This window comes from Magnolia sinica, chromosome 9, assembly GCF_029962835.1.
Source record: "Magnolia sinica isolate HGM2019 chromosome 9, MsV1, whole genome shotgun sequence".
Classification (NCBI taxonomy): Eukaryota; Viridiplantae; Streptophyta; class Magnoliopsida; order Magnoliales; family Magnoliaceae; genus Magnolia; species Magnolia sinica.
In genome coordinates, this window is record NC_080581.1 from 38849570 (window position 1) to 38862774 (window position 13205).

Here is a 13205-nt window from a genome sequence, read left to right on the forward strand (position 1 = left end):
TATTTGACCCTCAACACAATCCCCAACCAGCATTTTGCTAGTCCCGTGCAAAGTATGCGTGAAATAAATCTTAATGCTTAATGTTTAATCCTCTCTAAGAAAATAATCTTTTGTGCACTCATGTATGAATGGGTATAATTAAGATATGAAAGTGAGATTTTGAAAACCTAGAGTCAAATCACATAAGCAACCAATCAAATAAGTTCTTGATCTATTAAATTAAAACATAGTTTGCATATCAAGTTTTTCAATGTGCTCAATGAAAATCAACTTACTTCTCATATGAATACTATCAATTCGTCATGTTAGTCATGCTCATCACTTCAAGATTGGCTTGGAACTCTAGTACTAATTCCGAACTTATCCCATTTTTCTTCTTTTTCCAATTTTTTATTTTATATTGATAGTCAATTTATATTTATTCTTTATTTTTACGTTCTTTTCCAAATTTTTCATTCTTTTTATTCTTTTTCATGACCTCTTTGTCGATCTCCTATTTTTTAACTGGTTCTTTTCTTCTTTTAAGGTGGATAAAATTCTTCAGACTCGATTCTCACCATCTATCAATGATTCACATACTAACAATCAGAACCTCTAACATATCTTACAAAAGACATTGAATGTGTCTTGTGATTTAGATTAACATGATATTCAAACTACCTCTTAATCAATTGCGCACAAGAACTTAGGTGATAGATTACTTAGATGATCAACTCTAACAATCCAAAATTCAAACTCTATCTTATCATACTCAAGGCATTCTTAAGTACACAATTCATTGCTTCCCAAACAGATTTCAACTTAAAACATTGAAAATTTTTTAAAAATTTGGTCAAAACTGAGAAAACACTGATTAGTTTACCTAATCTCCCATCTCTAACCGAAATATCTACATTGTCCTCAATGTAAAAGAAATAAGCATATAATGCAAAAGAGGCAATGAAAAGGAAAAGTAAGTGATAGAAGGTAGTACCTAAAGAAGGAATTTTAAGGCCTTTCCAATGATCTCAGTGTGAAGATGGGTTAACAAAACAAAACTCAACAAAGTATAAGTAAATTATTCTAAACAGTGGAAGCAAACTAACCTAGTCCTATGAAAGCGATAAGCCTACCTTTACCTCCATCAGACTAGGAGATCAATCTTAGTACACAGGATCAGTGAGAGGTATGGACATGTCCTATGAATTAAATTTCTCAATAAATGGCTTTAACCGATGTCCATTTACTTTGAATTCATTACCATTGTTTCGATTCCAAATCTCGACAGCCCCATGAGGATAGACATTAGTAATAGTGAAAGGGTCGGTCCAACGCGATCAGAGCTTACCCGGAAAGAGATGTAACTGAGAATTGTTCAAGAGGACCTTCTGACCTAGTGTGAATGATTTTCGAAGAATGTGTTGGTCATCAAACACCTTCATCCTGTCCTTGTAAATTCTCATTACATCATTAGTGATGTACCCTCCATCACTAATTATGACTCGAGGCATTCCGAACCGAGAAAGGATGTTCTCTTTTAAGAATTTAACGACCGTTTGATGATCATTATTCCGACACGGGATCGCTTCGACCCATTTAGTGACATAGCATACCACTAGCAAAATACACAAATTCCCAAAAGATTGGGGGAATGGTCCCATGAAATCGATGCCACATCAATCAAATGCTTCAATGATCAAAATGGGGTTCAAAGGCATCATATTTCGACATGACAATGCTCAAAATTTCTAACAATGCTCACAAGATTTACAAAAATCATGAGCGTCCTTGAACATAGTGGGCCAGTAAAAGCCACACTGCAGAATTTTGGTCGTGGTCTTTTTAGTAGAAAAGTGACCACCACAAGCCTAAGAATGACAGATGGAGAAAACACTTTGGTGTTCATTTTTTGGCACACATCTCCTTAAGATTTGGTCTGCAATATTTAAACAAATATAGATCATCCCAGAAGAATTTTCATACCTCGGCGAAGAATTTCTTCTTATCTTGCACAGTTTAATATGTTTGCGTGAAACTTGTGGCAAGATAATTAGCAATATCCGCAAACCAAGGTGAATGGGAGACTACAAACAGTTATTTGTCAGGGAACATGTCATTTATATGATCATCTCAAGAGAATTAGAGCAATCCAAGTGGTAAAGATGGTCAACCACTACGTTCTCTACTCCCTTTTTATCTTTTATTTCCAAATCAAATTCTTAGAGTAAGAGGATCCATCTTATCATGCGGGGCTTAGCATCATTCTTAGAAAGAATATACTTGAGCATTGCATGATCTGTGTATATGATGATCTTGGATCCAATTAAGTAGGACCTAAATTTGTCCAAAGTGAATACTATGGCTAAGAATTCCTTTTCCGTAGTTGAATAATTCACTCGTGCAGGATTTAGGTTTCTACTTGCGTAGTGTATAAGATAGGGCTTCTTCTCTTTTCTCTAGCCTAAAACTGCCCCAAGAGTATAATCAGACGCATCACACATAATTTCAAAAGGAAGGTTCCGGTCGGGTGGCTGCATGATAAGTGCAATGGTTAACATGCCCTTGAGCTTAGAAAAAGCTTCCTAGCATTACTCAGTCCACTCGTATAGTACATCCTTTTGAAGTAGATTGCATAAAGGATGAGAGAGGTGACTAAAATCCTTTATGAATATTCTGTAAAACTCGACGTGTCCTAAGAAGGATCGCATATCTCGTATATTCTTGGGTGAAGGTAGGTTAGAGATAAGATCAATCTTAGCCTTATCTACCTCAATTCCCTTGGACAAGATAATATGTCTAAGAATAATTCCCTTACGAACCATAAAGTAATACTTCTCCCAATTTAGTACCAAATTCTTTTCCTCACATCACTTTAGCACACATTTTAGATTCTCCAAACAATCGCTGAAGGATGGACCAAAGACAAAGAAGTCATCCATAAAGACCTCTAAAATTACCCCACCATGTAAAAAAAAATACTTATCATGCATCGCTGAAAAGTGGCGGCGACATTATACAGTCTGAATGGCATCCTTCGGTAAGTAAAGGTGTCAAATGGACAAATGAATGTGGTCTTTTTCCTAATTTTTAAGGGTTATCTCTATCTGGTTATAGCCCGAATACCCATCAAGGAAGCAATAGTACGAGTGACCAGCAAGCCTTTCCAAAATCTGATCAATGAAGGGCAAAGGAAAGTGGTCCTTCCTTGTAACTGTATTCAATTTCCTATAGTCAATGCACATTCTCTAACCAGTAGTAACTCTAGCTGGTAGGAGTTCATTATTGGCATTGGCTACGATGGTGATTCCATACTTCTTAGGAACCACCTGAGTTAGACTCACGTATTGGCTATCGAATATAAGGTATATGATACCTACATCTAATAGCTTAAGAACCTTGGCCTTAACCACTTCATTCATGTTTAGATTTAATCTATGTTGTGGTTTCTAGGAGGTCTTCACATTATCCTCTAGATAAATGCAGTGAGTACAAATTAAAGGATCATTTCCCTTGAGATCCGCAATCGACCATCAAAGGGCTCTTTTGTGCTCAATGAGAGTAGAGATAAGCATACTCTCCTGTTCTAACTCAAGGTGGGAAGAAATCACCACCGAGTATGTCTCATTTTGACCTAAATAGATATATTTCAATTCAGAGGAAAAAGGTTTTAGGTCAAGCTTCGGTGCCTTGAGGTTAGATGGTTGAGGCATTATATCAATTTGGGGCAATTCTTCAAATTGTGGCCTCCACTGGTTAACTTCAAGTACCAGTATGGTATCCAACATGGTCCCCATCTCCCTAATCATATCATCATCTAAATCATGGGAGTGGGCCAGGCACATCTCTAGAGAGTCAGAGGATAAGGTCGGAAGTGTTCTATCCTCCACGAAATAATCAATCAAGTTAACATCGTGTGTATCGTCATCATCTTCTGCCTGTTTGCTCATATTGAAAAAGATGTTGAGTTCCAATGTCATATTCCCAAAAGAGAAATTCATGACTCCATTTATACAATTAATGATTGCATTTGATGAGGCAAGGAATGGACGACTAAGAATGACAGGAATCTGAGTGCTCATGTCCACGATGGGATGAGTATCCAAGACAATAAAATCTACTGGGTAGTAGAATTTATCAACCTGGACCAACACATCCTCAATTACCCCTCTCGGTACACGAACTGAGCGATCGGCAAGTTGTAATGTAATCCGGGTGGGTTTTAATTCACCCAGACCCAGTTGTTCGTAGACCAAGTATGGGATCAGATTTGTGCTCGATCTTAAATCAAGAAGTGCATGCTCAATCCGGTAATTTCCAATTACACAAGCAATGGTTGGGCTACCAAGATCTTTATACTTTTGTGGCACACCTTGCTTTAGGATGGCACTCACTTTTTCTGTTGAAAAGATTTTCTTTTGAATATTTTACCGACATTTGGTCGTACATAAGTTTTTCAGAAATTTGGCATATGAAGGTATTTGTTTAAGGGCATCTAGTAAAGGAATGTTGACCTTCACTTGTTTCAACACCTCTAGAATGTCCTAAAGTTAGAAAGAGGTTTTGGTACAATCAACCGTTGAGGAAATGAAGCAATCGGCTTGCCTTGGAGTTCTGGTTCTAATTCTTATGGATCAATGCTAGATCTATCATTGTTATCCTCTTCCAGGTCCTTAGGCTTTTCAGGCCCGACCGGAATGATTTTCTCAATGGTCTTCCCACTCCTAAGAGTGGTAATAGATTTAGCTTGCTCCATCTGATTTGAAGAGCTTAAGTCGCTGACTTCATATTGCTGTTTTAGATTAGGAAGAGGTTGAGTTGGAAGGCTTCCCTTATTCCCAATCACATTCTTTGTGCCAAGCCCTTGTATGGCCTTTCTAAGGTCTTAAAAGGCTTATAACGTCTCCTAATTGAAAAGCTCTTGATTTTGAAGATGTTTTAGAACCGGATCCTCTTGAGGTTTCCCTTGATTTGGACTTTGATTAGAGAATCCTTGAGGAGTAGCAGTTTGTCTATTCCTCCAACTGAAATTGGGATGATTTTTCTAACTAGGATTGTATGTATTGGAGGTGGGTTCATTAAAAGGCCTTTGGTAATTATTCACGGCATTAGATTGCCCATTCAGTACCTCTTAAAAAGCAAGTATTATTGGGCAATTTTCAGTTGTGTGAATGTTACAAGCACAAATACCGTAAACAGTTTCCTTAGCCTTACCCTTCTTTAGTTTCATGGCCTCGAATTTCCTTATGAGATTAGCCACTTTATCATTGATATCATCATTTTCTTTCAGAAGGTATATTCCCCCCCTCCGTTGATTAAGCGGGCCTAGAGGTAGTGCTCGATTTTGGAAAGACATCCCATGATTGTGCATTTTTAGCAAGTTTGTCCAAATAATTCCACACATCATCAACATTTTTGTTCATGAATTTCCCATTGCACATTGTCTCGATCAATTGGCACATAGAGGATGTCAGTCCATCATGGAAAAAGTGTGTAATGTGCCATGTTTCAAAACTGTGTTGTGGGCATGAACTGACAAGATCCTTGAACCGCTCCCAACATTGGAAGAATGTTTCATCTTCCTTTTGGGCGAAGTTCATGATTGACTTTTTGAGGGTGTTCGTTTTATGGTGTGGGAAAATTTTCTTTATGAACTCCCTTATCATATCATTCCATCTACCAATAGATCGAGGATGTAGCGAATACAACCACGTCCTACCGTTCTCCTTTAAAGAAAAGGAAAAGAGTTTCGGCCTAACCATGCCATCAGACACATTAGGAAAATATAAAGTGGTTATGATCTCGTCAAACTCTTTCAAGCGTAAATATGGATTTTCATATTCAAGTCCATGGAATTTTGGAAGGAGTTAGATCACTCCTAGCTTGATATCTATATGTCCTATATTTTCTAGAAAAACCATGCATGAGGGTGTGCTCACCCCTGCTGGTTGTAAATAATATCATAAAGTACGAGGTGGGGGTGCTTAGTGCACCTCATTCTCATCCTGAATTTCCTCAACCCTAGGTTGAGGTGGATTTGGAGGTTGATTGGCAGGTTGATTGGAAAGCATAACTTCAGTTAATTCTATGGATCTCGAGTGGTGTCTAATCCTTTGATGGATAGATAATCCCTTAACCAATCATCCTTCACTCAAAAGACGTTAAGTGTTATTACGAATCCACTTGGGCATGAAACACTCTCAGCCCTCAATTTCAGAATCTAACCTAAGCCTAAAAAGAAAGAGGGAAATAGAAATCTAAAAATAGAAAATGCTGGACAGTGTGGATACAACACAGGCATCATGGTGGGTCCCACATGGACGTGGTCCACCTGATTAGATCAATCTAATATTTATGTTTCCCTTTCATCCGGGCCTGTGTGACTGTTCGGTCATGCAGGCCCCAAACAGGGATCAAGGTGGCCCACTAGTTAGATGGCATGGGTAAAATACACACATCATAGGTGGGTCATGATCATAGAAAGAGAGAGAGAGAGAGAGAGAGAGAGAGAGAGAGAGATAGAGAGGAGAGAAGAGAGATCAGAGATAACGGAGGGGCCCCGCCACTATGGGCCCCTCTTGGATACAAGCATACATCAAAGTGGGTCCTACAACAAGTGGACCCTTAAATCACAAAAGTAAGGATGTGGGTCCAAGATCACCCATCGTCCACTTCTTCTTGCTCCCTTAGTTTCCTTTTCTCCTTAGCTTCGATCTTAATGGAAGAGATGAAGTTTGGATGGTTGAGATAGGAAATGAGAGGGTAGGAAGTGGGCCACATACAAAGCTCTCTTGGAGGTTTGAAAGAGCTTAGACGTGTGATTTTTTTTCTTAGGAAAGTGAGTTTGAGAAATGAGAGAGAGAGGGTTGTAAAGAGAGAGAGAGAGAGAGATGGGTGATGGATGTGGTGAGTGATGGGTGTGTAAGAACTTTGTTGACTTTAGGGGTATATGGTGTAAGAAGGGTATGGGGTGTGTAAGAAACTGTTGACTTATGGGGTTGCTTGGGGATGGGTGTGTGGTGATGGTGTACTTGACGTGTACTTGACTTTTGATGGGATTGATTGATTGATTGAGGTGACAAGTGGTAGAGATTCCCTCGGTATTTGCACGCGCGGCATTTTCCTCGAACTGAATGCGGGCCCAAATTTCTTGGCCTAGGTATTGCCTCGGTGCGCGAGATGCGACATCGGAACCGCGGCGTCGACTCGGTTGCCAGGGTACAAGTCTCGGGTTGAGCCGACTCTGGTTTGCAGGACTCGTCTTAGGATCGCGCTCAAACGTTGGATACAGGTCGAGAGTTGTCGAATTTCGATAGGGAGGATCGTGAGAACCTACGGAATGGTACGGACTATGATGCGGGTCTTACAATATAGGTTTATGTGATAGGTTATATGTTATAGGTTTAGGTTATAGGTTATAGGTTTAGGTTTAGGTTTAAGTTTAGGTTTAGGTTTAGGTTTAGGTTATAGGTTATAGGTTATAGGTTATAGGTTTAGGGATTTGAGAATAGGTTTAGGTTTAGGTTTAAGAATTCGGGTTCGGGTTCGGGTTTAAGTTTAGGAATTGGAGAATATGTTTAGGTTATAGGTTTAGGTTTAGGTTATAGGTTATAGGTTTATGTTTAGTTTATAGGTTTAGGTTTAGGTTAAGGTTATAGGTTATAAGTTTAGGTTAAGGGTATAGGTTATAGGTTTAGGTTTATGTTTAAGTTCTAGGTTTAGGTTTAGGTTACAGGTTTTAGTTTTAAGTTTAGGTTATATGTTTAGGTTTAAGTTTAGGTTAAGGTAATAGGTTATAGGTTTAGGTTTAAGTTATAGGTTTAGGTTTAGGTTAAGGTTATATGTTATAGGTTTAGGTTTAAGTTATAGGTTTAGGTTTAGGTTAAGGTTATATGTTATAAATTTAGGTTAAGGTTATATGTTATAGGTTTAGGTTATAGGTTATAGGTTATGGTATAGGTTATAGGTTATATGTTTAGGTTATACGTTATAAGTTTAGGTTTAGGTTATAAGTTTAGGTTATAGGTTTAGGTTTAGATTTAGGTTAAGGTTATAGGTTATAGGTTTAGGTTTAAGTTTTAGGTTTAGGTTGTAGGTTTAGGTATAGGTTATAGGTTTAGGGATTTGAGAATAGGTTTAGGTTTAGGTTTAGGTTTAATTTATAGGTTATAGGTTATAGGCGTAGTTTATAGGTTATAGGTTTAGGTTTAGGTTTAGGTTAAGGTTAAAGGTTATAGGTTTAGGTTTAGGTTATAGGTTTAGGTTTAGGTTAAGGTTATAGGTTATAAGTTTAGGTTAATGTTATCGGTTTTACATTTAGGTTCTAGGTTTAGGTTTAGGTTATAGGTTATAGGTTTAGGTTTAGGATATAGGTTAGAGGTTATAAGTTTAGGTTTAGGTTTAGGTTATATGTTTAGGTTTAGGTTAAGGTTATATGTTATAAGTTTAGGTAAAGGTTATATGTTATAGGTTTATGTTATAGCATATAGGTTATGGTGTAGCTTATAGGTTATAGGTTTAGGTTATATGTTATAGGTTTATGTTTAGGTTTAAGTTTAGGTTTAGGTTTAGGTTTACGTTATATGTTATAGGTTTAACTTTAGGTTATAGGTTTAGGTTATAGGTTAAGGTTATAGGTTATCGGTTTAGGTTTAGGTTATCGGTTTAGGTTTAAGTTATAGGTTTAGGGATTTGAGAATAGGTTTAGGTTTAGGTTTAGGTATTCGGGTTTGGGTTCGGGTTAGTGTTATAGGTTTGGGTTTAGGTGTAGGTTTACGTTAAGTGAATTAAGTTTAGGTTTAGGTTTAGGTTTAGGTTATAGGTTATAGGTTTATGTTATATGTTTAGGTTTAGGTTATAGGTTATAGGTTTAGGTTTAGGTTATAGATTTAGGTTTAAGTTTGGGTTATACGTTATAGGTTATAAGTTTAGGTTTTGGTTATAGGTTTAGGTTTTATGTGTAGGTTTATGTTTAGGTTATAGGTTTAAGTTTAAGTTATAGGTTTAGGAAATTGAGAATAGGTTTAGGAATTTGGGTTCGGGTTCGGGTTAAGGTTATAGGCTTGGGTTTAGGTGTAGGTTTAAGTTAAGTGAATTAAGTTTAAGTTTATGTTATAGGTTTAGGTTTAGGTTTAGGTTTAGGTTATAGGTTATTGTGTTGAGGGTCAAATATTACATATCAGACCCAGTTACTGCCTGGGTTTACGAACATAGTACGGTTTAACAGCCTGATTTAATCATGTTTGTGATGTAGGGCGTATTCACGAGCCTGGACTGGGAAAGGGTACTAAAAGCATGGATTTAATGGTCTGAAAGCACCAGAGCATGGGACGGACCCTAAGAGACCAAGATCGATAGATTTGCACGCCAAGGATCCAAGAAAATCGAGAAATTGAAGTTCAAGTGGCCTGAAAAGTGTCCAGAATGCAAGATCATAGGGTTCCCCCCATCTGATCAGATGAAAACTCCATACGTGGCCTGAGGACCATAAATGAACCGTACATGTAAAATTTCATCCATTGGATCGCTGCGTAAGTGGCCCAACGATCATTTCAGCCCACAATTTACTGATCTGGGGCCTACCTGAGCTCTAGATACCCCTCATCTTCAGTCTCAACATCTTAATTTTGATGATTCAGAAGATGGACGGTGCAGCTTTTCCGCGAACATCATATGTGGATCCCATATGAGACAGATGTGCATGGTGCATAAGTGCACTAGCCGTGCACGGCATTAAAAGCAAAAATCAAATTGTCTCTGACCGAGACTCTTCCTCATGCCGTGATTCTTTCTTCCAGCGTCCGCACACGGACGTGCGGATGAATCTTTGTGGGCCCCACCACGCATCAAAGGGCAAATCCGGACCGTTTATAAGACGCACGTGCCCCTTATCACTCAGGCCTAGGTGATGAATGTCAACCGACACCGGAGATCAGTTTTTCGAGCGTTAAAACGGACGACGGACGGTGGAAGAGAAACATTTGTGGACCGCACCAACAGACGGCAGAAACCATCCTTTCCCGACCGAAATTTCGGGAGAAAACCGATGGACGGCGTGGATTTCTCCATCGCTGTCAGTATTGAGCCCCACCATGTCACAGCGAAAGCCTTTCGCAGGCCCTGTTTTAGCGCCGGACGCTGGCTGATTTTTGCGGGCCGTTACATGATCTCAACGGCGATTAGACGGCCGATCTGAACCGTTCATCAGGTAGTTCTGTCAAAACACCCCCAGAGGATGCTGTCCTTTTGGAAAGAAAGCAAAGAAGAAAAAGAGTAGAACCAGCGAACTCCTGACTGCGTGAGGTATCTCGCAGCAGAGCAAGTGCTTGGAGTCTCCAGCTTCCGCAGCCTCATTCTAGCAGGACTCAAAAGCAGTTCCGTGAGGAGCATTAAAGGAGGTCGTGGCTGATTGGAGAGGGGGTGGTTTTTTTCTGCTGGACGTGGCTGAAGTGAGAGGCTGGAACGGGAGAGAGAGAGAGCTCAGTTGGAGTTTGGCAGGGACGTGGGCAGAGGCAGCCACGGGAGCAAGAATCTGGGCGGCTGTGAGGAGCAAGACAGGAAGCTTTAGGGCTGGTCGTGGAACAAGTAAAGAGGCATTGAAAGGAGGAGAGTTGGAGCTTGGCCTGACGTATGGAGAGCTGCACATGAGCAACATTGGCAGGCTGGGTTTTCTCCTTTTCTTTTCTTCTTCTTCTCTTGTTTATGTTGGATTCAGCCTAAGCATGTCCATTCTCGGCTGAACCTCTTAGCTAGGGCTAAGAGGTGAAGCCTGTAGCGAGATGGGAGATTTTACTGTATGCCTTTAATTCATAAACTGAATTTGATATAGTTGATTATCAAAGGAATATTTTTCTTAGTCTTTTATGGTCTGTTGTGACTGAAATTACAATGGGTTTGCAATGGCTTTGAGTATTTCTTTTCCCTTTTTATGTTTATGAAGTCAGGAACCCCTGTTGTTCATCATTGTCCCATGGGCATAGTAGGATGACAGTACCCTTCCTGATCCTCATCCATTGTTGGTTAGTTGGTAATTAGTTTAATTTTGTTGTTTACTTTGTCTCCTGGGCATGGCTTGGTGATGGAAGCCATTCTAATTCATATACCTTTCACCTCTTGAAAACTATATCAAAGGAAGTCTAGTTAAATTCCATGATTTCTGAAGCAGGCATAATTTCTCCCTGATCTCTACAAGTGGATCCTCTGAATCCCTAGTTTCTTCCTTTGAATTCCTTAAGTTATTAGATAATCATTCTACAAATTATTTCTTAAATTCTATTTGGTTTAGATCACATCTTAGTCTAGTTCTAGTTCTACTTGGTTTCAGATAACGTACAAGTATCAGTCCCTGTGGATTCGACCTCGGTCTTACCGAGTTTATTACTACATCACAACCCTATACTTAGGAAGTGAACAAGTTTTTAGCGCCGTTACCATGGGCTGACAGCTACGTTTGTCTGAAATTAATTAGTTTTAGAATTACTTTAGGATAAAAGTTTTTATTTTATTATTTTTAAAACTTAACCTATTTTCCTGTTTTGTAGGATCCTAACATAAGTTCTTAAATTGGTAATTCCTTCCTAATTTCTCTACTTTTTCTGTTTTTAGAATTAAGGTTTAAATCTTAGAAATTTTCTAACTCTAGTATTTCTCTATTTGTAGGAAATAGTTTATTTTTAGAAACTTTCCTCTTTTGTTTTTAGAAACTAGGTTAGTTATTTCCCTTTTTAGAGATTAACCTTCTATTCTTGTTCTCTAGTAACTTTCTAATTCTAACTCTCTTAGAATCTAATTTGTTTCCTAATTTATTTTTAGAATTTTTGTTTAGAAACTAACCTTCCTATTTTGTAGGCCTTTAAGATAGAAATTTATAATTCGGTAAGCTTCTTCCCTGCTTTCTATTTTTCAGTTCTCTTTTAATAATTTACTTTCTAGTTTAGGTCTTTCCTAATTTATTTTAGAAATTTTCACTTTCTTTTAGGAATTAATTTACTACTATTTTTCTTTTAAAGGATCGTTCTTCTCTTTTTAAAATCTAACTTATTTTGTTTTATTTTGCAGGTTTTAACTTAGGACTCCAAATTGGTAATTTCTTTCCAACTCTCCCTCTCTTTCTTTTTAGATTTTCTTTTCCTTTCTTAGGACTAGGCTTTAAATTTGATTGAGGGCTACGAGTGTTTCATACCCAAGTGGGCCCGTGACAACACTCGACGTCTCTTGACTGAAGGAGGATTGGTTGAGGGGTTGACTATCCATCGCAGGACTAGACACCACTCGAAATCCCCTGAGTTAATTGAAGTTATGGCTAAAGACCAACCTCCTCTACTTCCACCCAGGGTGGAGGATACCCAAGATGAGAATGAGGTGCAACAGGCACCCCCGCCTCGTACTTTACGAGATTATCTACAATCGGCGGGAGTGAGTATGCCCTCATGCATGATTTTCCCTGAAAACACAGAACAAATGGACATCAAGCCAGGAGTTATCCAACTCCTTCCCAAATTCCATGGACTTGAATCAGAGAGTCCATATTTACATTTGAAAGAGTTCGATGAGATTATAACTACATTATGTTTTCCTAATGTATCTGAGGATACAATTAGGCAGAAACTCTTTCCTTTTTCCTTAAAAGAGAAAGCTAAGACGTGGTTACATTCACTGCGTCCTAGATCCATTGGCACATGGAACGACATGCAGAGGGAATTCATAAAAAAATTCTTCCCACATCATAAAACGATTACCCTTAGAAAAGCAATCATGAACTTTGCCCAAAAGGAAGATGAAACATTCTTCCAATGTTGGGAAATGTTTAAAGATTTGGTCAATTCATGCCCACAACACGGATTTGAAACGTGGCGCATTACAAATTTTTTCTACGATGGACTGACATCTTCCATGCGCTAAATGGTCGAGACAATGTGTAATGGAGAGTTCATTAATAAAGATGTCGACGAGGTATGGGATTATCTCGATAGTCTCGCTGAAAAAACACAATCATGGGACTATTACCCAATGGCGAACACCACGTCTAGGCCGACTCAATTAAAGGAGAAAGGTGGATTATATCTCTTGAAAGAAGAGGATGATCTCAAGTGTAAAGTGACTACGCTCAAAAGGAAAGTTGAGGCCATGGAAGGAAAGAAGGATAAGGTTAATGAAATTGTTTGCGGCATCTGTGATTGTAACATTCATACAACTGAAAATTGTCCTACAATACCCGCCTTTCAAGGAGT

At 38.5% G+C, this 13205-nt stretch overlaps 2 non-coding genes across 2 annotated transcripts; one reads left to right on the forward strand and one right to left on the reverse strand.

Moving 5' to 3' along the window:
* Positions 1 to 5487: 5487 nt before the first annotated feature.
* On the forward strand, positions 5488 to 5594 carry LOC131257180 (small nucleolar RNA R71). The gene has a single exon (XR_009177194.1). It is a non-coding gene; the product is annotated as a small nucleolar RNA R71 (small nucleolar RNA).
* Positions 5595 to 12711: 7117 nt separating this feature from the next.
* Positions 12712 to 12818, reverse strand: LOC131257149 (small nucleolar RNA R71). Its single transcript, XR_009177164.1, has one exon. It is a non-coding gene; the product is annotated as a small nucleolar RNA R71 (small nucleolar RNA).
* Between the last annotated feature and the right edge of the window lie 387 nt (positions 12819 to 13205).